A 23,805-nucleotide genomic window follows, 5' to 3' on the forward strand; every position below is an offset into this window, starting at 1 on the left:
ACGCTTACTTTTTCACATAACAATCAATACCTTTTCTTCGCGAGTAATGGAGTAATCCCTAGGGTATTGAATTTTGAACATTACCCAAAGAGGCCAATAGACGCTTTGCACACGCGCCAGATTGAGCCGCCATAGCCGCCCTTTTCTTGTCTTACCGAGATGCCGAGTCACTGAAGCGGGCGTTGACGGGTCTTCACAAGGGCCTATGCTGGGCACAAGAACACAGAAACATCTAAAATGGCGATAACCTGTCCTGCTATGGTAATGATGAAGTGGAGCGAACGGAATATGAGGGAACAAAAACTGAAGGTCAGTTATGGCGGCGCCCATGCACAGCTGCTGCAAAGCGTCTATACTGGGAGCGGATTGGAGACGAGTGCTGCGACAGCGTTCGGCTCGTGGTCGAGTCCGCACTCATTGGAGGCGAGTGGGAGCCGAGCGCTGACTCGCCTCCGATACGTGCCCCGCGTTTGCCTTTTCACTCGCAAGATCTCCTGCGTGGGGAGGAGATCCAACCTAGCGGCCAAGGTGAGAACTGCATTTCACGAGGACCACAACTACACGATTATTGCAAATTATTTATTTGAATTTCTGACGCAGCGCTCGGCAGAGGTAGCCAAGTGCAACTCCAGAGTCTGGTTGCGGCTCTTGTTCGAGTGCCAGCAGAACGCTGACCTAGCACTTGCGACAAGTCTATACCTCGCGCTAAGTCAAGGAAGACGAGGTAAAGAATCCGGTCTACGGGCCTTTCTTCCGTTAGGGTAAACACCGAGCTCATGTAGGAACAAGCAACGCCGTTGCCTTCCCTCCAGCCTGTCCAGCAGGACGAAAACAGATACTAACATACACACAACCAAAATCTCGCAAAGGGGTTGGCCGAACTGTACCTGATGAGGAAGAGAGAAAATCGGGCTACAGTTGGTTGATCATCTTACAATCCTCTTTCAGCGATCTGTCTGGGCACATCTTCGTTGTTTTTTGTTGTTGTTGTTTTTTTTTTGGTCAATTTTCGCGGTTTTCATCCTGTACCTGTGGCCAGACAAATGGCCATTTGGTAAAAAAAGAGATGCTTTTAAAAAGCAACCCGTCACCACGAATTCGGATCGGCTCACCAAGACTGCACAGGTCAGAGAGAAACTGCTCGCTCAAGGACCGAAATGGCGACCATCGCTGTGACCTCGGCGAGTTCGTGGGGACATCGGTGATACCAGTGACTTTTGTGGAAACCGAGCTGAACGTTGCGAGGGGATTGTGCGTAAGAAGCGCGATGGAAGCCTAGCAAGCACGCTTCTCAACCAACACCGTCGGGGTTGAGTCTGACGTCGCTCTCATTTCCGTCGATGAGAGCAGAAATGATCGAGGCGTCATTGTAAGCGTTTGGGCAATCGTGGACGGCCGATCGCAGCGACTCTTTTGGTCACGCGCGTCGCCAGTAATCGCTCCGTGTCTTTGCCACCCGTAAACTCTCACGGGGAAGAAATCCCTCCCTTTGCTCCTTGGGATGCAAATCACGTGATGTAGCAACGTCACGCTTTTGCGCGGAGTCGAGCTGACGTAGACATCAGAGGGTGATGGAGGAGCTCTTGCTCGGGCTGCACAGCCTTGGCGAGGGGTCACTTTGCGATTGGCGCTGCTTTGTTCCCCTGTCTAGTAACGTTACGGATTTCGCTCAGCGAGATGCCGGCGGTGGCATTGTGTAAAGACCGAACTTGCCGTGGCTTGCGCTGTTGCGGATGTTGTCCGAGACACCAGAAGGAGCCTTCGATATTTATCAATGCCACCCTCGAGTCACTCCGCATGCAACTGGTTTTGTAGCGTGAGCTACACTGGTCGAGGTTGAGCGGTTTCACGTGGCTCGCATAATGAGCCGTGCGCCGTGCTGCGCAAGCGCGGGGAGCAGTGACGTCACGCGGCGCACAGCTGGCGGTGCGGAGCTGCCGTCGCCTCGGGCTCCGCCGCCACCGCGCGCGCCTCGCCGGTCTGCGCAAGCGCGAGGAGCAGTGACGTCACACGGCGCACAGCTGGCGTGTGACGTCAGTTGTGAAAGAAAAGCGCGCTTTTCTTTCACAAAAATACGATCATCCGTTGGAGATATCGCTTTATGGGTGATGCTTTCGGGTTTGGAGCGTCGCGCCTGTAGCGCTTCTGCGTTGTTTTCTGAAATCAAAATTTCGCTTCAGCATCCTTCAGCATCCCGAAGCTAGCGGTTGTACTCTACTCGCTAAACTGCTCATCTACTGCCCGGAGACAAGTCACCCGTTGAGGCTTATTAGACTGTACAAACATACACAACCCTATATATATATATATTCTGACGAAGACGTTTGCACTTAACTCTCAGCCAATTCATGGCACAGTTCTTCGGCCATTCTTTTTGTTCCCCCTTGAAGCGTGACACGACAGGAAAAACAAAGGAAGACAAGTCAGCTATTAACCAGAATAAAACAAAAAACGAAAAAACCTCCTCCTACGCCCGTCTCGCCGCTCTGTCCTCCTCGGTCAACAAAATGGGCTTCGTATGAACTTCGTTCACCCGCAAGTTGACAGCGTGGTGGAAGCTACGTGCTCCTTGGGCCAGCCATACGTCAGTCTATCGCCTCGTTCTCACGTTTCGGCCCGTACAAAGTGCGAAAATGAGCGCGATCACGAGTTGAAAAAGAAGCTGTTGATTGGTTCCGGCGAGCGCCTAGCTTCCACCGCGTTGTCAACTTAGATGTATGAACTCAGTATACTCTGAGCCTGCGCTTATCTAAATAGTCGCTGCCACTAAGTGCTCCTTTCGAGACACCCGGGGAAAGTGGCAAGAAGACACCAAGCTCCCGGCCATGAAACTTTTCCTAAAGAAATAGAAGGGAGAAGTGTTGAATATAGATTATACATATGTGTATAGTACGAGTCAAAATCATGCAAAAAAAGAAAAGACAAAAAAGAAAAACAGAAAATAGCACGGTCCATTAGAATTAGAATGATAAGCACGCACTTTGAGCCATTTGGGTAATGTTTTCTCTTTTGTTTACTCCGCAATTTCTCGTGTTTTTTTTTGTTTTTTTTTTGTGTGTGTGTGTGTGTGTTTGTGTTTTCTTTTTATCGGACAGGCTGTTTTGAGTTGCCGCATTTCTGAGTTGATGCTGCAGAGTGAATACAAACCCTGACAGGTTCAGAAATGTAGCTTATTATGGATGTGCTTCGTAATTCATTCGTTGGCACTCTTCTCGACTAATGCCCCGATCACCATTGGCGATAATAAATTAATAAGAGCGATAATTAATAAGGAATTAAAAAGATAACAAGCGCTATAATCAGACGCTCTGGCCTCGCGGCGCCACACGTTTCTTAAGTTGTCGGTGACAACGAGTGTTATGAAACGGCCGGTTTTGAGAACATTTGAATCGAGAGGCGTCTTTTCAAAGGTTTCTACATCTGCGTTTATGTTTTCGAATCTCAGCTTTCTGTTCTACCTTTTTTTTTCATTTTTAAATTAATCACTACTCTTAAAAAAAAAAAACAATAAAGCAGTGCCTTTAATGTAAAAAGAAAAATTGAGTTCAAATTTTACTGATCACCGAGTCAAATACGAAGCGGGAAGATGTGCTCTCCAATAAGTTACCATTGCAAACTACTTTTCTTTTTTTCAGAAAAGAAAGATTTGTGCCGATAAACGCGGAAGAAAGTGCCAAATTAATAAATTATAAACCAAAAAAATAAAACGGCCACTGAAAAGCAACCACTGAAGCGAAAAAAAAAAAGAAGAAAGTGTTATTGAAAGCTTATATAAGAGCCAATAGTCCATTCTGTTTGCCCTCAAACAATTGATTCCGATCGCGAGACCATTAGCAATAAACACGAGGGGGTGCCCAAAAAAATGATCGGCATTATGTCAAAAATAAACGCTAAAATTTCTATGCACTCGATTATTCTTTTTTTCTTATTTTGTCGTCGTTAGGCGCGCAAGAAACGTTGGCTTTTAATAAAAGCCAACGTTTCTTGCGCGTCTAACAACGACAAAATAAGAAAAAAGAATAATTGAGGCATTTGAATGATTCCGAATGCGATAGTAACGGCAAAAAACAATTCGACCCGGCAGACTCTCCAAAGCACCATACTTGTTTTTCTCCTATTCTTTCTCCCTTTCCCTCGCTCTGTAGAAACAAACTGCTCCCTGCATTTCTTTATGATGACGGCACTGGAGTGGTTCGTTTCGGAATTGCAGATACTTGAAGCAATTCGTCGCGTTCTATATACGCGTGGTCTTTCTCGTTCGGAATCGCTCCGGGCAAGTGAATTTCAGATCGTTTTCCCTCCTCCACTACGCTCTCCGCAACCAAGACGCCACTACAGTGCACATACGAGCCGCTGGCCTTGACTACAGAGCTCCGGATAACGTATTCGGGTTGCGGAGAGCCGTTGCGGGACGTAACAAACCATCTACGAAAACTCCCTATTACGACTGTGTCGTGTTGAAAGCGGATGCCGAGTGAAGGTGTTCCGTTACCTTTTTACTCTCTTTTTACACTCTTTCTCTATCTCTCTCTCTGGAGAACGTCTACTGGAACGCCAGAATTTGGATGTTATGTGATGGGTTTTGTAGGCTCGACATTTCTCCAATCTCGCCAAGTGTTTGTTTCGGTTAATATTTCGCGGGAACCAAATCTCACGGTTTACTCTTTGGAAAGACCGAAAGAATAAGACACAGATGGGACAAGGGACGACCTGCACTTTCCTTCGTGAAAAGAAAGTGTACGTCGTACTTGGTGCGACCCGTGTCTTCTTCTTCGTTCGGTCTTCCTCAACTCAACCAACACGCTCATCAGTCTAGAAATGACGGTTGAACCGCCGAGTTTTTTTTTCCCACAAAAATGTTTCCCAGTGGTCTCAATAATGTTTCCAAAGAACCAGTATAAAAAAAAAAGTCAATTCGCAGTTCCTTTTTTTTTAATTTCTTAGAGGGAGCACGTACAGTGCTTGCACGTTGTTTAGGCTTAGGAGCATCAAACGTAACTATTGAAGGCGAAAAGTTGCTACCTTTCTTCCGTTCTGTTTAATTTTGGCGCGTCCCCTAATGCCGACATTCCGCGAAATTCCGGCTGTTTGAGATTCCGAAGCGGAAGTGGTTTACGTGGCTCCTTCATCGGAATGGGTAAACACTGATAATCTGAATTCATTCTGAGAAGCATTATAGAAGTCTGAAGCCGGAGAGTCGGCGGTCCGATTGCCATCGCTACCAGGGCAGCCGACACCCGAGGCGACAATATCGCGCGTGTCGCACGTGCAGAACGTCTAATTTCGAAACTACAAAGCAAAGACACCTTTTCCACAAGGGCGCAGCCATCTTGAACGTCGTCACTTCTGGCACGCGATAAAACATCGTTTTGATCATCTCCACGCCGCTGGAAAGTGTTCACGAAAAATGCTCGATTGTCCCACATTCTTGTTCTGCCTCACCTATATTGTCTCGCATATTTCAGCTTGATACGTTTGAACATTTTTTCCTCCCGCATAGCAGATACGGAACCCACGTGACAAAGAATGACAGGAAACAGAAAACGTTCATAGACACCTCGCACCAGCTGTGTATGCATGGTCGCCGCCATCAGCGGCCTTCCGTTCTTCTTGTTTCCATCCTCTTCCGTTTACTTCGCTTCATCATTACTGCAGCAGGGCAGGCTATTGCCATTTGAGTTTCCACCGTGCCCTTCTCCCTAGCATCGGCCTTTGTGGAGGTTCGTCAAGGCCCGCTTTCCTTGGCCCGGCATCTTGGTAAGACGAGAGAAGGTCGTCTGTGGCGACTGGAATCTGACGCGTGTGCAAAACGTCTACAACGTTTATAATTAAGCGAAAGACATAACAAATAGCAAAACAACCTTCGGCGAGCACAATTTTCGCGTTTAGGCGGCCCGCTTTAAAATGTGTAATCGCTGCCGTACATGTACATACAGTGACGACGGTTAAAAAGGCTAAAAACAACACGATTTATTAAAAAGAAAAGAAGAAAAAAATAAGAACTTGTAAGTTTACTTTTTTCTGAAAAACAGGGAGGGACGAATCATGGTGAGTAATAGAAGGATACCGGAGGATGGCGAAGCACACAATATGAATAAACCTGAAACATATAGACCCTTTCAGGCAACATTTCATGGGCGCCGCCATCTTGACGTCACGTGACCCGGCCGCCATAACCGCCCTTCAGTTTCTCGCCGTTCCTCCGCGTTGTGTGCTGCACCGGCCACTACCGGAGCTTTGTTTTCGCGTTCTTTTACGTTCCGCGTTGAAATCGCGTGTTTTCTTTACGTCTTTTCAATATTTCTGGCTTTCACTTAATCATTTGATATCTATATTTCAACGTAGCTCTTGTATTTTCTTATTTATGAAATGGAATCGGACAGCGAATGGATCGACGATAACAAAATTATGGCTTCAATGACCATGTAAGGTCATCCCATTCTAACTTTTTTCTCGCTAATGAAGGGCAGTCAACACCATTACGACATACGCAAATTTCAACTGACGCAGTAAGGCTATCGCAGTCGTGCTTCTCACTGCATGTGCGCGCTCGTTTCCGTGAAGCCGACCCGCATGTAAGCGATTTAGCGTGCGACGAGACGAGCGACGGCGACAACGACGAGAGTCAGTGACGAAGATTTCTCACTGTCGCCTGTTGCGTCGCTCGGTCTTTTGGGTTTCTAGAAAACGTCGCTCACCATCTTGGTCGCTTGCTCCCGTCGCTTCCATGCGGTTTGCCTCGTCGCACGACTGCCCGAGTGACAGCGAAGCTGGTTACCGTCGCTCGTCTCGTTGCTCGCCGAATCGCTTGCATGCGGTTTATACTTAATACCGAGGCGCCAATGGTTCAATGCTGTGTGCATCGAAATTAATTGAGTATAAACCGCATGTAAGCGATTTGGCGAGCGACCAGACAAGCGACGGCGACCCGCTTCGCTGTCGCTCAGTCAGTCGCGCGACGAGGCAAACCGCATGGAAGCGACGGAGCAAGCGACCAAGACGGTGAGCGACGTTTTCTAGAAATCCCAAAACCGAGCGATGCGACGGGCGACAGTGAGAAATCTCCATCGCTCGTCTCGTCGCACGCTAAATCGCTTACATGCGGGTCGGCTTCACGGAAACGAGCGCGCACATGCAGCGAGAAGCACGACTGTGATAGCCTTACTGCGCCAGTTGCAATTTACATATGTCGCAATAGTGTTGGCTGCCTTTATTAGCGACAGAAACGTAAGAATGCCATGATCTTACATGGTCATTGAAGCCTCATAATCTTGTATCGTCGATCCATTCGCTGTCCGATTCCATTCCATAAATAAGTACAAGAGCTATGTCGAAATATAAATATCAAATTATTAAATGAAAGTCGTAAATATCGAGAAGACCTAAATAAAATACAAGATTTCAACGCGGAACGTAAAAGAACACGAAAACGAAGCTCCGGTAGTGGCCTGTGCAGCACACAACGCGGAGCAACGGCGCAAAACTGAAGGTCGGCTATGGCGGCCCGGAAAGCGCGCGAAGGGCGCGCCGACTGGTGGCAGCTCGAGTAACTGACTCGCTGAAAGCGTCTATATGTAATGTCCAATGAGCCAGTGAAGCAACGTCACGCTCATTGGGTGCCCGATCTCCAGCCCGAGCTTCCCGCCTTCGATGATGCTTCGGCGCCTCGTGAGATATCGAGCGTGCACGCACAGCTGAAGTGCAACGGAACGCAGCGAGCTCGTGCAGTGCTGCAGGACATCTAGAGACGACGACTCTGCCGTTCCTCATCCTGTAAAACCGCGCACACGCTCTCCTTATCAGATATGTGCAGTAATCAAATTAATTGTAATCGATTGCTTTTTGGAGTAATTTCGTAATCATTCGATTACATTTATTGGGAAGTAGAGTAATTATAGTACTTTTGAAAGTACAAATTTTAGTTCTAGCCATTTCTAGTTTACCTTCCCCTTTCTAATGGCAGCCTTTGTATATATACGTTTGGTAACAAAGTACCTTCGAACCAATTTGTCTCCGAGAGGACGTTGGTTTAGTAAAATTGGTCGATTAAGAAGATACCTAGTTTATCATTCGGTGATTTTAATATAATAACGGACAGTACAAAAAAGCTAAAAAAAAAAAAAAGAAAAACCAAAACCGCCGTTTCGAAACCGAAAGGAAAAGTTTGTCGTTTTTCTGAAAACGAAGCCGCATAACGCTTACGTTTCTAAGGAACGACCAATTACACTTTTCCCTTCGAGTAATAGAACTAATAGAGTAATCTATTTAAATAATTTTTATCCAAGAGCAATTATTATTGTAATGAATTAGTTTTTTTTCTCTTTTATTTAAGTAACGTGTACGTACAAGAGTAGTGCTCGTACATTATACGAAAGACAAGGTTGTTCACTCCTGACACGCTGACGACAGAATTCTTCGCGGACATACCCGAAGCACGGTCGAAGCCCGCTTACTTCCTACACATCCGTGTGCTTCGATCGTGCTTGCAGACAGTTCTTGTGCGACAAATGTGACGGGATTGTCGTACACGGAACAAACGCGCCTCAGACGACTGTCTTTTGTGGACTGTATTTTGCAGACTGTCTTTTGTAGACTGTCTTTTGTAGGACGTAGTAGCGCGGCGCGAACGCGACTGTAGAGTTCTACATAAGTACGCGAGTTTGCAAGCACAAGAAAGCGGCAAGTGGAGACAACGGACAGGACACAAGAAAGGGTCGAGGAAAGGGACAAGGAGGGAAGAAGAGGGGAGAGAAAGGGGGATCGCTTGAGAGGGAGAGCTTTTTAGTTTCCTTTTCTAAAATCGACCGTGTAATTCTCGCGGCTACGCTTCGTTCGCCGTCCGTGTGCTGCCCGCTTCTCTCCGCAGTTGCCTCGAAGCCGGCCAAAAAGGGCAGTCCCCATAAATCTCGCCGACGAGATTTAAGACCAACGGTACGTTGAGCCCCGCTAATGGCCAAAGTCGCCCCATGCTAGGGCGAGCGGAGCGCCGACGCAATGCACAGTACATCGGGGGGCGGATTGTTCCGTCAACGTGACGCTAAAGTGCCTAAAAACAAATGAAAACGGATACCGTAGTATCTCGAGAGCTAGCCCCTGTACAATCAAGAGCAAATCGGATGAAAATAATGGGTGGGCTAACTTTTAGTGGGCCATTAAAACAAGTAAAAAAAAATGCTAGTTTTAGATTTTGTGACCCTCGAAGTTTGGGATTGTAGGAAGAGCTGATGAGCCAAAGACGGCAGTCCTTCCCAGTCAGCAATGTTCGCTTATCTGCCGCAGTGGGTAAGTGACACCATTTTTCCGAGGTAACCATTGGCCAGGGCCCTGCAATTACTAGAAGTAAGCTATCTTTCGTTGTTGGAAAAAAAAATAGCATGTCATGCCAAAAATAGAAGGCATCTCTATCTGCTGTATACGTCAACGGCTTCTTTTACGGCGACAACGCAAGTTTCAATTTTGAAGCAGCCGAGGAGGCCGTTCCAACGGTCGCTGGCAAAGATTGGCTCGCCTCCGGCCAAAACGTTTCTGATGAGATGAAACGCTTTCCGTATATATATAAAACTATATGTATACACCTTTTCAGTGAGTTCCCGGTTTAACTTCGACTCGCGCGCCGAGGTGAGGCAGACCTGCTCTCCAGTTAGGACGTTCGCTGCTTGTCGCGCAATGTAGCATTGATCAGGCATACATCACTAAGCGCAGAAGGAAATTTAAAAAAAAAAAATTATAAAATATACAAGTGTTGTCTTCGACCTCGAAAGAGCACGAACAATTAAATAAAATACCTCAAACAGTAACAGATAAAAAAATTACGAAAATATCTAAAGCCTCAAAGCATTCCTCAGAATGCGCCAGAAGCCGCATGGTCATCGCATCAACGATGGCTTTCAAGACGTGCTGGAACAGAGGCTGCAGTCGTTATGAAGTCTGCTCTGACCCTTAATAAATATGCCCCGTCCTGCAATATTTGAGGCTACGATTCTGTGTGGATACCTCCTACTGCGTTCCGAAACAGTAAGTGTGTCGCTAACGCTGACCGTCGGCGACACACCAGACTCCGCCATCTTGTCATCGGGCACCCCAACAGCGTGTGCCCCTGGCGCACCCCAGCATAACGGAAACGTTACGCGGCGCCAGCATCGCTCAAAATGGCAGCGCACAGGAGCCTTTTTTACGAACGTGTATATATCGCAGATTGCTGCCATCAACTTCGTCCTTCATATTTTTACCCTTGGTTCAAAACAACAACAACAACTATGGCAAATCGTTGCTTTGTGCAAATAATACTAATAATGTGTGGTTTGCGTAGCGCCCTCAAAAATGTTTTAATTTTGTGTGTGTGTGTGTGTGTGGTGGGGGGGGGGGGGGGGGGGGGGGCAGTAGAGAAGAACAACCACGAGCAAGGTCAACGCCTCCCAGAGTGAAAAAAAATGTCGTTTCGCAAAGTGCCGGCGTGTTACGAGGCAGTTAGCCTCGTAACGGACCTCGATTGTGCATCGGGATTCACGGCTTTCCGATGCGGTCGGAACCTAGTAACGTTGGTCGGAACCCTATTCGTCAGTCCTTTCTTTTCACCAGTTCACAGTCAATGCGAAAAGAGTACTGCGCGTGTGCGGCACCTCCTCTCACGCAGCGGCGAAAGCTCGCAGTACGGCTGGCGTAAGGACGGGGAGTTGGGCTACCTCTGCTGCCTCCTCCGAGACTCGTCAGATGAGCCGCGGAGCAGGCAGGAGAGGTAGCGCAACATGCGTTCTGAACGCCAAGCGTAGTTCGAGCTTCCGCCGGTTGGTGTCGCCTAATTGCGCCCAAACTTTTTTTTTTTTTGCCACTAAAATTGTGTTGTTGTTGTTGTTTTTTGTTTTTTTTTTACAGGGTGCCATTTGCAGCCCTTAATTATTGTTTGCTAGACTGATTATAACAGAAAGCAGGATATAAATTCTTCGCAGATAACATCCAGAAACATGTGAAAGTGGATACGATTCATTCCACTTCTCTTTTGTTTTCTTTTTAGTCACCCGGAAACATCAGACAAGGAGCTATCTCACTGATCACTTTACGAAATAATTGTCATACTTCACCCAAAACAAATAAAAAAAATAAAAAAGAAATAGGGCGAAAGAGACATTGCCTAAAACAGGTAGAAGTATGAGATTCACTCGCCAGCTTGCCTGCGTTTTTGCTTCTCCAGAGTCCAGAGCGACATATATTTTAGTTTTATTTCCTTACAAACCTCATTTGCGACGGCGAAATGTGTTTCGGAGAGTGACAGCTGCCGTGGCATGTGGTTAAAGGGGTACAGAATCGAAACTTTAAATATCCCCGGAACATTTCGAAACGGGTGAGATATATATGATCCGCGATATCCGTAAATGTCACACGCTGGTGCTTCCCACCGGATGGTTATATTATTCGCTCCAACCGACGGATTCTGGCGCGCGTTTCGAAATCAGCCATCGAGGCGGCGCCAAGCGTCTTGGGATAATTGACCGTGACGTCACGCGCGTAACGCCACGGGTCCATAAACGGCCGAGGGTACCGTAACTACGCTCGTCGTCACTTGGTGGCGCCAGCTTAATCTTTAACGCGTTACAATCCCGCCAAGTGGGAATACCCGAGGTATGATGGACTAGAACGGAGAGGTGAGCCGAACGCCGCGCCGTGGCGCTGCTACTGATGGTTTCGTGACGTCAGACGTTCCAACGAAGTCCCCCCCCCCCCCCCCCTCCCGCCCTCCTCCCGCCCCCTACTCTCCCCCCTTAACTACCCGGTGGAATTGGGAAATTGTTTTATTCGTTTTCAAATTGCTTTTCTTGCGTTTACGGATGAAAGGTGTTTGCGTGCTGCTGCCATATATAAGAAACTACGTCTACACAAGGAAACAAAAATTTCGCTTCCCCACACGTGAGAGCACCAATATACTCGACTGCTGTAGTAAATACCTTATAATTTATGTGGCAAGTTAGAGTAATAGGGCTGTAATTTTTTCATACTCTGTAGAAAATTGTTTTAAGCGAGAATAACGCTTTCGACGCCATTGACAAATAAGGCAGGTAAATACACTGAAGCATAGTGTTAATTGAAACAGAGATTCTTGACCCGCGCCTTAAATTAAAGGGAAACTCCGGTCATTTTTGTTTCTGAATTTGGAGTTACGACTGCTTTCAGCTCAGTCAGTGTCCCTAAACGAAAACTTTCAAGATATATTTTTCTTTTCTTTCACTATTGCGTGTAGTTTTATAAATATCACGGTTGAAAGTTTGGTTTCGGGCGTCTTCGGCCAAAACGAAACTATCTGATAGAGAGGGATGACAACACTGATTCTGAGCTGTGCGCCCGTGACGTCACGTCACGGTGGTGCTGCGGTACGCGTTCCCCAGTGTTGCTTGACTTGCTAAAGAGCAGCTCGCCACTTCTTTAGAATCGATTTAAGTGGAGTACGCGGCTAGACTTTGACGGAATATTTCGGCTGTGATCATATATTTCGTGCAACTAGAGCGATACCAGTCATTTATACTGGTTTCGTTTTCAGCCGGAACTGCCCTATAAGCGTTTTTTTTTTTTTAAACAATTTTTTTTTTTTTTTTTTTTTTGTTGACCACGTTGTTTGCCATAGCCTGTGTCTCTCGTATGGTGTGGCGGTAAAAAGTCGCCCTTCCCAACAGGGAATGGCAAACTTTATATTGGCGATTAATGCGGGATGAAAGTACGAAAATGAAGGAAGTTCGCGTTGGCACGAGCCCCAAAAGGTATGAGCATACAAAGTTTAACCAGAGTTAAACACCGGCAAAGGTCAAATTTCCGGTGGTAAATAAAAACTCTCGAGAACCCCACTCCAAATTCTACCTAAACTCGGAAAAATCCATAACCTACCCCACATAGAAATTACAGCGACAAACGGAGTTATCATCTCTCGACACCTAAACCCTCCTGCAAAAAACTACACATAAACAAAACAAACAAACAGAAAGGCGTCAATGTATGCACGTCGCAATAGTTCTCCTTCGGTTTCCCTGCCAGTCAAACATATCTTCAGCTATCTGACGCTGCGATGTAACCTTGCCCGACCGTTTGATTACCATTGTTTATCCGGCACTGGGCTCTGCAATCGCGTTCGCTCACGAATCATTCACGTAACAGCTGAAAGGGAACCGAGCTTTGTTCAGAGTCGTTCGAAACCACTCTCGACTGTATGCGCTTTTTTTTTTTTTTCGAATTGAGTTTGCGTTAATTTCAGAGACAAAGTACAGTTAACCATGTTGAATATACCTGAGTCTCGGACAGAAAGGAACATAAAAGTCAAAGTTTACGTTCCTTGCTACCCAGTCTCAGGTATATTCAACATGGTTAACATCCACCAGCTCGCCTGCACCCTTACTGTTTTATTATAAAGTACAGTTATTGCGGCACTACGAGCTGGTTCAGACTACCCATACACTCTGCAGCCGCGCTTACACTACTAAAACATCGTGCACAAAAAAAAAAAAAAAAAAGTTGACAAACATTGTTTGAGGAATTTGTTTTTCTATTGAACATACAAAAAAAAAAAAACTTGCTATCAGTATGATGTAAACTGGAAGAGGAGGTGAATGAATTTTGAATCTATAAAGTCGCATACATCGTCCAAAAAGACGGAGTGTTGTTTTCTGTAGGAATGCCTGACACGTAATTATCTGCGTATACATACGCGTGCTTTCAACACGCCTGCAGACAGTTGCTTGTACAACCAATGTGACAGTCACACGACGTAAGAAAGACGCCTCAGATAATGCCTGCAGACTGCCTTTTGTATGATCATAGCCTCCTCTATGCTCACAAAGCCTGGCAGTTCGACCACGGAGCCATAGGCAGCCGGCAACGGCCAGGCGGCGCCAGCAGGGTGAGAGCGCACAGTTACACCCTATATCGTTGTAACTTGGCAAACGGCGAACGATAAGTCCCACATTGCGTGCCGAAGGATTCGAAATGCGCGACGTATACGAGCGCAACGCACACATATTGGAGCATGACGCAGCGAAAAGCCTGATACACTTTCGGAGTTGAGGTGCGCTCCGGTGATACGCAGTCACGTTCCGATTGGCCCGCCAGGACCGTAGCTTCCGCTCTACTGGCACGTTACGCGATCACGGCTTCCTGGGATACCCAGTATTTCTTGCTTCGGACACTAGGCTCAGCGGCGCCACCAGAGTAATAGCTCACGTTTGAACAATGCAGCCGCCACTCCCAGGGGTACCCAATATTTCTTGCTTCAGTCGCTAGATGGCGCCAAACCGAACAGCATTGCAGGTTGCCTATAGAGTGCCCGGTCGCAGATTTTGGAGTGCGAGGATCCGGCAGGACGGAGCATCAAAGAGCCATTTCTCGGGGAACCTAGATGTCAGCGCATAGCTTTTGAAGCGGCGAGGACCCGAAGCACGCTTGTTCGCTCGGGAGAAGTGTGTTTCGGCGTCCCGCCGCAGCGGGGCGCCAGTCACGGGGCTCTCCTCTCATCCGTTGCCTGCCACTCTACATTTTCCATTTCGGCGGCCGCTTCCCGTCGCGATCTGCTGCAGGCTTTGTCAGTAGATAGGAAAGTATGGTATGAATATGGTGTACGAGCACCGAGACAGCAGCTCGAGAAATCTGGAGGGTCTGTTTTCCCGCAAAACACAGCCGACCATTACGTCCGGACGCGGCGGACGCTACGAGCTGTCCTAACCAATCCCGCGCTGTGGACGCGGCCCGTGGTACGCTTTCTGCGCGCCCCAGTGCCAACTCTTCAAGGTCACGTGGCACTCACACGGCCTGTCATTGGCTCCGATGGCTCGTAGCATCCGCTGCGCTCGGACATAAAAAGAAACGGACTACAGACATCGCAGAGGGAGTTTGGCAGGTCACAAGGCTAAAAAAGATATGTACGTCTATTAAAAAAAAAAAAACCGTGTGCATAGTGGCACCAAACAAGGTAAACCGTCATGTAAAACGTAACAACGCAAAGTTTTTTTTTTTTTTTTTTTTTTTTTTTTAAGGTTGAAATGAGCGGGAAAAGCGGCGAATTTCGCCCGACGGCGTTCGCTCAGCGCGTTTGGTCGGAAGAGTGGCAGTGTTGTGCCAGGCTCCAATCAAGCGCGCTGCCGGGCGAAGTTCGTCGGAGTCTCGGACGCATCCGTCGGTCAGAGCATAGAGAAACAGGAAATCAAAGGAAGTGTTGCTGAACCAGCGGCCGAGTGTGCCACCTTTGTTAGGGCGTAGGAGGGAGGGATTGAAAGATAGGGCAGACAGCGTCAGTAACACTAGTCGCCCCAGCAGCGTCCCGCAACATCGCGCCGCCGCGCAAATGCCGAAGCCACGCGAGGACGCCGACGCAAATCGGGCGAAGCAGCGAGTCAAGTGGTTGCTCCGTTCCTTTTAGGCATATCTCCGGACTCGTCCTTCGCCGAACTCCCTCTCTGGATTGCAGCGATTGGATTGCAGTCAAACCGCCAACTTTAGGAAGATAAAAAAAAAACGCTTCCATGATTTTGATATTGAAACTCCGTCCACTCCTTTGTGCGTGCATCGCATCGTCGTCGGGTAATGTTTTATCGGTAGGGTATGGAACCAATCTACTAAAACTCCATTATCAAACCCTACGTCATGCTTGAGTGCTTGAGGATGATGCGATTAGGACACTCCTCCACCAAAGACCCGAAGATATCGGAATGAAGAGCGCGGTGATTTACTTCCGACCGTGGGTGAGTTATTATTACCAGCACTCGGCAGCCGAGATATGAAGCGATGAAGTCCCGTCAAGACAAAAAAAGTATCGCATGATTCGCCGCAATCGCGGCAAATCAGCTAAAAGTAGAATCGATAAAAAAAAAGAAAAAAAAAAAAACCTTTATGGCTGAAGTCTTTTTACGCTTTACCCTCCGACCGTTTAGCGAGAGCCGCAAAAGCTATATGAATTGGATCAATCCTTCACCGAACCTGGCCCTGCGAAGAGTTAGTTGCGGTGTCAATATAGATAAATACTGCGTACATAAATCACATAGTAACCTTTTCGAATTACGATGGACCGCGTAGGGACGCTACCAGCTATCCGAAACCAATCCTCGGGTCGGAGCACGCGTCACGTGACTTGGCGCTGCTCCCCGGGCGTCGCACCAGCACCCAAGCGCCAAGTCACGCGTCATCCTCGTAGTGTCCGTTGCGGTCCATCGCAAAGGCGCTGTCACAACTCCAGACGTGTTCGAAACATACATAGGGAATTCTCCAGAAGTCCGGTCACACGAGAACTTGAAATTTTAAAAGGTGCTTGAAGGCAATTTTTTTTTTTGTCTTCCTCGATTTTTTTAAACTAATATAAGTTGTGTCTGCGTGTGTGTGCGTTTATCTTACTTTTGCCGCAGGAAGTCATATAGACGAGAAATAAAAAATCGAGTCCTTGCGGCGGGATGAAAAATCCGGCATTCACGAGGGAGCTGGTGGGGTCGTTCATTTTTGACGAGCTCCCGTCTTCTGTGAAGCTTGCGGAGCGCTTCGAGAAGTTAAAAATGGTTATGGGCGACGAAGCCCAGGCCCTCTCGATGATTGCCAGACGGTTCAATCGTTTTCGAAATGGAGACGTTTCCGCGGAGGACGCACTCCCGCGAAGGGTGCCTAAATATGGCACCCTTCGAAACTGTGTCGGCCGTGAATTGGCGTCGGTTGAGGAAGATGGTCGAGTTACGTTGCAAGAGTTGAAGGGACTACTTGGTATGTATGCCATGTCAATTTGGGAATTTTAGACAAAAACAAACCTCGGTTAAAGCAACAAGATCTGCCATATGGGTCCCTCAACAGCTGGCACCGGAGCACAAGGCATCACGTGTGGTCTTCTGCAGCCAGTGCCTTTAAAGCACGAGGAAGGTAACGCTGCTTGGAAGCAAATTGTGGTGGGTTGTGAGATCTGAATTTACAAAAGTGACCATGAAGACTCGAAGCAAAGTATCGATCCATGGTGTGGTCGAAAAAAAGGGGCGCCGCCAGTGAAGAAGTTTCACCGCCTCAGATCAGTCGCGGCAAAACAATGTTCACCATTTTCTCCATATTCAAGGAAGTTGCGGCCTCCTTCCCCATTGAAGGGAGACGAACTGTGAACTCTGAATGGTACACGGAAACGTATTCGCCAAAAGTTTTCGAAGAAACGACTTGGAGGTCGACTCAAGAAGCAAACCGCGTCGTCCCAAGTCCGGCAGAACGTTGAACTTGATCGCCGATTACCTGGTGACTTTCGCTTATTCCCCAAACTGAACAAAACCCTCCATGGAAAAGTGTTTGAAACAAGAGAAGACTTCCTTTCAACAGTTCAGGATCAACTTTTCACTCCCGGATGAGTTCCAGCATTGTTTCGGCCGCTAGATATCGTCGAATGAAAAAGTACCCGAAGGTGGCTGGTGATTATGTTGAAAAGAGCTGAAGTCAACCCTTGTGAGTAGGATACGGCAAATAAAACGTTTACTGACATTTTCGAAGCAGTTGCGGCTTAATAAGATTTTTTTTTTCTTGTGACCGCACTGCTGAAATTTTGATACATGAAGCAAATATGTTTTGAACATGTTTCAGGCGTGCCCGCGCATACTTCTGTAATCATGTATGCACCAAACACCACGTCTTTTGTATCATGTCTGAAAAGTATGAACACTATAGATAGATAAACTATACTCTGTCTCAGCTTACGATGAACCGCAACAAAAGCCAGGAGATGCATCCCAGCCAATCCAAAGCTCGGAGAGAGTCACGTGATGTGCCTTCCGAGCAATGGATTGGCGCCTCGGTGGCTCGTAGCGTCGGTGGCGGTCCATCGTAAGGTCATGCGGAGAGTTGGACGTAATTTAGCCGTCACTCCCAATGGCGGGAAATTGGGCCTTGACGTGCGCCACGACCTCAGAACGAGATTGGGCAGGATGGGCAAAGGGAAAAAAGTCCCCGGGGGGGGAAGACGGTGTCGGGCGATTGAATTAGGGACGCTGAGGATGATCAAACCCGACGCTGCCGTTTCGGAAGAGTTTCGCGGTGAGCTGGTGGCCTCGAATGCTCGACGTGGCGGCAAAAACAACGACCCTCTTGGCAGGCCGAAAGAAGTGGGAAACGCTCGAAAGCACGCGGTGAGGAGTCTCTTAATGTTGCGCGTACGTTTCTACAGCCGGAAGTCAGTCAGACTTAGTCTGGACCAATGGGCATCTGGTGTCTCAGCTGTAAGTAAGAAATCTAGCCGGTGCAGTACAAACCGCTAGCCTGGGTTCTGTAACGTAAACCACGTGGATAGGGATACACGAGCGCACGACGCGGTATGATGCTGATCCAGACCGAAACGGGCAGGGGTGGGGATGGAACACGTGGGGTGTCTTTGAAACGCGTACCTCCACCAATCACAGAGTAACAAAACCGTGGTACTCAATCTACGGTGATTCGAGAACAGCGGAGCTTCATCCCTATCTTTAACGCCTCATAAAGAGCCGGTACGTCGGTGGTCTTTCTGGCATATAAAGATGGGCTATAAGTTAACCATAGTTTTGTCTAACCCGAGACTGGGGTATTTTGGAAAAGGGACGAGAAGAAAAGAGGCCACAAGGAGGCGACGTCTCAAAACGGCTATAAGTGACGCAGCACTATTCTATCCGAACCCTTCTGCTTTCAGAAACATCAAACACAGTTGACGTGTCTAAAAACACGTCAACTGTATTTTTAGGGGAGTTTTAGATTAAGGGGTGTCAACACATGGGCTGTCGCACACGGAATGCGCAAACCTTGTGAGCATGCGTAGTACGACTTCCCGAGGCTTTGAGAGCTCTTCCTCTACACGATCATAAAGGTCCCCCTAGCTAAGGGATCTTTATGGTCGGCGGCGAGACAATTCGTGATTGTTGTTGTTGAAGCGGTGTTTATTAGAAAATCAACGTTGTAGTTAGTTGCGCTTTGGCCGCGCATGTCGCTGTCAATGGGAAAGGGAAACAGATTCTCCTCGTGTGGCATGTACTCGCGACCCGAGAGCGCTGGCTGGTTCGCCGATTGCAAAGGGACCTATGTTAAAGGAGCTGTGCAACGATATTTAATTGGAATGTTTTTCTCTCTACACGAGCTTACTGGCACACCTGGGACTCAAGGATACTCACACGCAACGCCACTGGCCAAGAAACTCCTTTGTTCCGGTGTAATTTCAAGGACAAAAGCCATCATTTTCATTCAATCTCTCCTTTGCAAAATTTGATGACGTAACTCGGGGATCGCAGTACACCCAAGTGACGATATCTGAATGCGGTTCATAGATTGGACCCGAGCATTACGTGGGCACTCGACTTGGGCTCGTGACAATTGCTAGCTCGAGGAGCATTCGGGTTGTGACCCGTGTCCAATCGCTGCAACGACGACAACAGCCGAGCCATAACAATGTCTGGAACTCAGCGCGTGTCCTGCGCTTTGCCAACCCCAGCGCGTGGCTATGATCAACACTGGCGGCATATAATCGGCTCCAGATCACGTGGCCGCTTGTTCTGGCTGCGAGTTGAGGGGGTGAACGCTGCTCGTTTCTCTTAAATTTTTTTCTGGGACTTCTATTGCGTGGGGTGAAAAACGAACGCGTGTTTCATAGGTCATTAACGTTAGGGATCCGTTTTAAGCGGTATTTGTGCACAGTACAAAAATTGTTGCATCGCTCCTTTAAGGGTACCTTTATGCTGGTCGTGTGAATGGGCGTATAAGACTTTCTATTGAATTGCACGTCAGGACCAGAGCGCTCTTGTTTGAACTTACTCGTAACATCACATAGTACACTCTCAAGAAAAAAGGGTGTCAAAAAGTGTATTCTTACACCCTTTGTCCCATATAATACACCCCAAAACTTCAATTCGACGTACAGCGCTTTACAGCCAAACAGACGGCCCGAAATTTTACGAGGGGCTTGATAGCCGTGTGGTACAACTTATTAAAATAACTAATGTACGTTTTACTGACAACAAGAAAAATAATCGGGGTTTTCTTGGCCCTACTGTAAAAACTCGGGATTTTCTTTATGTGGTCTTTGATACGTACCTTAGCTATTTAAAATGTTGTACCACACGGCTATCAAACTGCTGGGCGTTGCACGTCGAATTGAAATTTTGGGGTGTATTATATAGGACAAAGGACGTAACAATACACCTTTTGAGACCCTTTTTTCTTGAGAGTGTACACTTGTTTTGTTTTTAACTCAGAAAGCGTCGCAATGTTTTGCAACTATTACGCAAAAAAGAAAAGACAGAGGTCCCTGTTTCTTTAAGAAAATTTACATACATCACACACATCCGCTCCAAAATTAAATGTGCGTCTGCCATATAGAATTCTGACCAGATTTACATCATAAAATAAATATAAATGTGCCCCTGCAAAACCGAGCTGTTATTTCATTGTTTCAAAATTTTCACCCTTCTTCAGTGTCACGAAAAAAAAAAAAAGTGTTTAGTTGCAGACATTATATTGCCGGAAACGTGCTCGTCTAACACTGTTTCAGAAATTTTCTCATTATGAATCGCTCTACGACGATATTTTTTTTTCTGGAGCCTTACGCACGTTATATATTTCATGTCGCTATCACTCATATAAAATTAAATCCATCGAGAGATTAGCGGCGTTGAACGCCACTAATCTCTCGATGCAAAATCACCCGTGCCACGAACAATAATGTATCGGAATGATCCGCCAACACTTATAGCCACCTGAGATGACGTAATAAAATTTCATGAACTCACGTGCAGCGATAACAACATATAGTTCTTTTTCCTGTCTACTCATTCGTATTTGACTTGCATTTATGCTATTCATTGTTAAACTCGTTCTCGTAATTTCTTTTTTTTTTTTGCTGTTAGGTTTTTATTATTGGTATTATATTTCCCGTATTTAATCTTTTTCCTCCTATACTTTAAGGGTATTTTTTAAATAAATACACGAAAAAAATCTTTCAGCCTTCCCACTCTGGTGAAGAAGAAAGACCAGCGCATGAACTAATGACGGGCTGCAAGTCGGCAAGGCAGGGTGGAAAGGCTGGAAAGGTCGCCACCATCTATGAGTGACGGCGGCAACCAGACAACCCGCACGACGTTGTCTGGTTGCCCGTGTTCTGCAAAAAAACACTCGCAGACCTTCTTTTTTTTTTTTGAGGAGGGGGGGGGGGGGGACTAAACTTTATCGTGGGCTTCGTTAGATGCGCCAATTTACTTACATCTACAAAAACAGAACACAACTGCAACTATGAAAATAACTATAAAAGGCTTCAAACTTCTCTTGCGTACGTATATTAGATGCTAAAAAAGAAGAAGGAAAGAAATTAAATAAACGTTGTTGCCACGTAGCAATTGGTCTCTCGGGTGTGGGTGTTCTTTCAATAAAACGTCAAAAACTGTTCGTTAAACACGGTAAATCTGAGCTCAAGATCAAAGACTGACGTATGACTTCTTCCTTACCTATAAATAGAAGTCTCCAGTCATACATTTCCAACTGCCCTTTTTTGCGCGAAGAAACGAAAACAATAAAATCTGCTCCCGTTAGCGCTCACCGTGCACCGCTAGCATCACAAATCGGAAGTACACGAATCTTTTTTTCTTTTTTTCGTTTGTGTAGCTTTTCTTTCTATGTTTTCTGAAGAAGTGGATGTATTCCCTAGCCCCCCGCAGCTATCACAAAAGGAGCCGTGGTCTTTCTTTTTTTGTAGTTCTAAATCGAGTTTCGGCGTGCAATGTTTACAAAAGAAACAAGGCTCTTTCCGAAGCGCAGTCTTTGCCCTTCCCCACCCCCCTTTTCTTCTAAACAAAAAAAAAAAACAGTTTTAAAACAGGAAAAAAAACTTAATCAGCAAGCTAAGACCGGAAAAGCTTCGTAGCTTTCTTCCCCGCAGACGGGAACGGAAGCGAGCGAATTTCCTCTCAAAGTCACGTACGCGAGTCGCCCTGGTACCGTTCTTTGACGCGTTGACAGTGCTGCGCGGAGCCTGTGTTCCGAGAGAACGGCACCACCTGGCACCCGTTCCGTTGATGGGGAAATAACGGAGCAACGAAACAAGTTACAACATGCCCGCAGACAAATTTCGCACAAGCATTGGGAGACGACCGTCACACCAGGAAGGATCACGCCCCAGACAATGCCCCAGACGGCGTGATCCAGGCTTGAAAGTGCGGAAATAAAAGTCGTTAGGTTTTCTAGAAGTCGTATTTTCCTGTCCATTAATCGCACCGTTGCGTTTTACAGCGAAGCTGTTATGGGCTAGGATCTGGAGAACAAAAATGCGTCCATGGATGTTCACAAAAAACCTCCCCGGTGTAAACTGCGCTCCTTCGCTCCATTTGGTCGCGGCAAGTAGAAATAAAAAGAGAGGGCAACCCGCGTGAGTCAGCCTTCCTTGGCATTTTTAGATAGTGAGGTTCTGATCCCTTGTTATCATCTACGGTCATCGACTTATCTCGGCTTAGAGAGCGCTGGAATGAGGCTGAAGGCCGAACGCGCCGATCGAACCTTCTTTTCTTTCGCTTCCGCGATGCTGAAAAGGAGACTTGGGCTTAATATAAAAAAAATACTGTCCTCCAATTAAATAAAGACAATTAAATAACGAAGTCGTGTACCTGTCTTCATGGCAATCATAAGTAAATCTTATAATTGTCATAAAGTTGCCGTAAAGATCGCTGGTCCTCCAACTTCACGTGAAGTGGATGGGCTCTACAAATTTTTCCCCCCCAAAAGATGTTGATAGATGCTATGCGGAGAACAAGTGGCCTCGTTTTTGAGCAAGAGTTGCAGTGACGTCAGAGAGACGGCGAGCTCTGATTGGCTATGATCGAAGGATAGTGGGTAGACCCGGATGCTAGATGCCTCGAGGTGTGCTCACTATCTTTTATTCAGAACCATTCAGAGCTCGGCTTTTTGACGTCCACCACAACCCCCGCAAAACGAAGCAGACGAACTTGCGGTCCGTATATGTAGTCCCACTTCTTTATCTGTGCGGTCGGCGCGGCGAAGCTGCAAAGTGATAAGCACGCGTACGGCTTTATTGTGGTCCCCATATGCGGAATTGTATAGTATACTCATCACAAGTAATTGAATTACTCGCAATCGATTACTTTTTGGAGTAATTCGGTAATTACTTTAATACATTTATTACGAAGTAATAGCGACAGTATGCTGTTTACTTCTCGAAGTATGCTCAAATTACTCGTAACCGCTACGGTTTTTTCCCTCCCTTTTTTTTATGGCACCCTTGGTTTTTACGAGTTCCCTTCCAAGGAAATGGCGAACCTAGTCTCGGAGAGGAGGATGGTTTACCAAAACTGCTAGATTGAGAAGATAAGTAGTGTATAGTGCGCTGATACTAGTAAAATAACGAGCAGTATACGAAAGGTATTCCCGCTTTCAAACCGACAGAAAAATCTTTCGTTCTGAAAATGTCAAGTACTCAGAAAAGTAAGGATTAGTTTTTTGAAGTAACCGCCAATTCATTTCCTTCTCGAGTAATCAAGTAATCTATATAAAAACGTTTTAACCGAGAGTAATAATTGTAATCGATATTTTTTTTTCGACTAAAGTGTACACGACTTTTAATATACGAAAGCCGGAGTCGGTTTCACTATTCTCGACAATTAATCAAACGCCAAATATGACCCACCGAAAACTCGCGCTTTAAAAAATCAAATTAAAAAAAGAAACGAACATATGTAAGTCGCAGGATTTATATAAAACAACAACGAAAACAAGCAAAAAGAAAAAAGAAAAAAAAAGAACAGCGCGATTAAGGTAGGAATTACGGTATACTCTCCACGGAATTTCGGGTTCCTACTCTTCCGTAAA

The 23,805-nt window shown here is 46.6% G+C and overlaps 1 protein-coding gene across 3 annotated transcripts in view; it reads right to left on the reverse strand.

The window, feature by feature from the left end:
* Positions 1-23,805, reverse strand: part of LOC8031570 (putative protein kinase C delta type homolog) — a 257,938-nt gene that overhangs the window by 103,265 nt on the left and 130,868 nt on the right. The gene's annotated exons all lie outside the window — the stretch shown is intronic.

This window comes from Ixodes scapularis, unplaced genomic scaffold (genome assembly GCF_016920785.2).
Source record: "Ixodes scapularis isolate PalLabHiFi unplaced genomic scaffold, ASM1692078v2 PGA_scaffold8__174_contigs__length_109621045, whole genome shotgun sequence".
Taxonomy (NCBI): Eukaryota; Metazoa; Arthropoda; class Arachnida; order Ixodida; family Ixodidae; genus Ixodes; species Ixodes scapularis.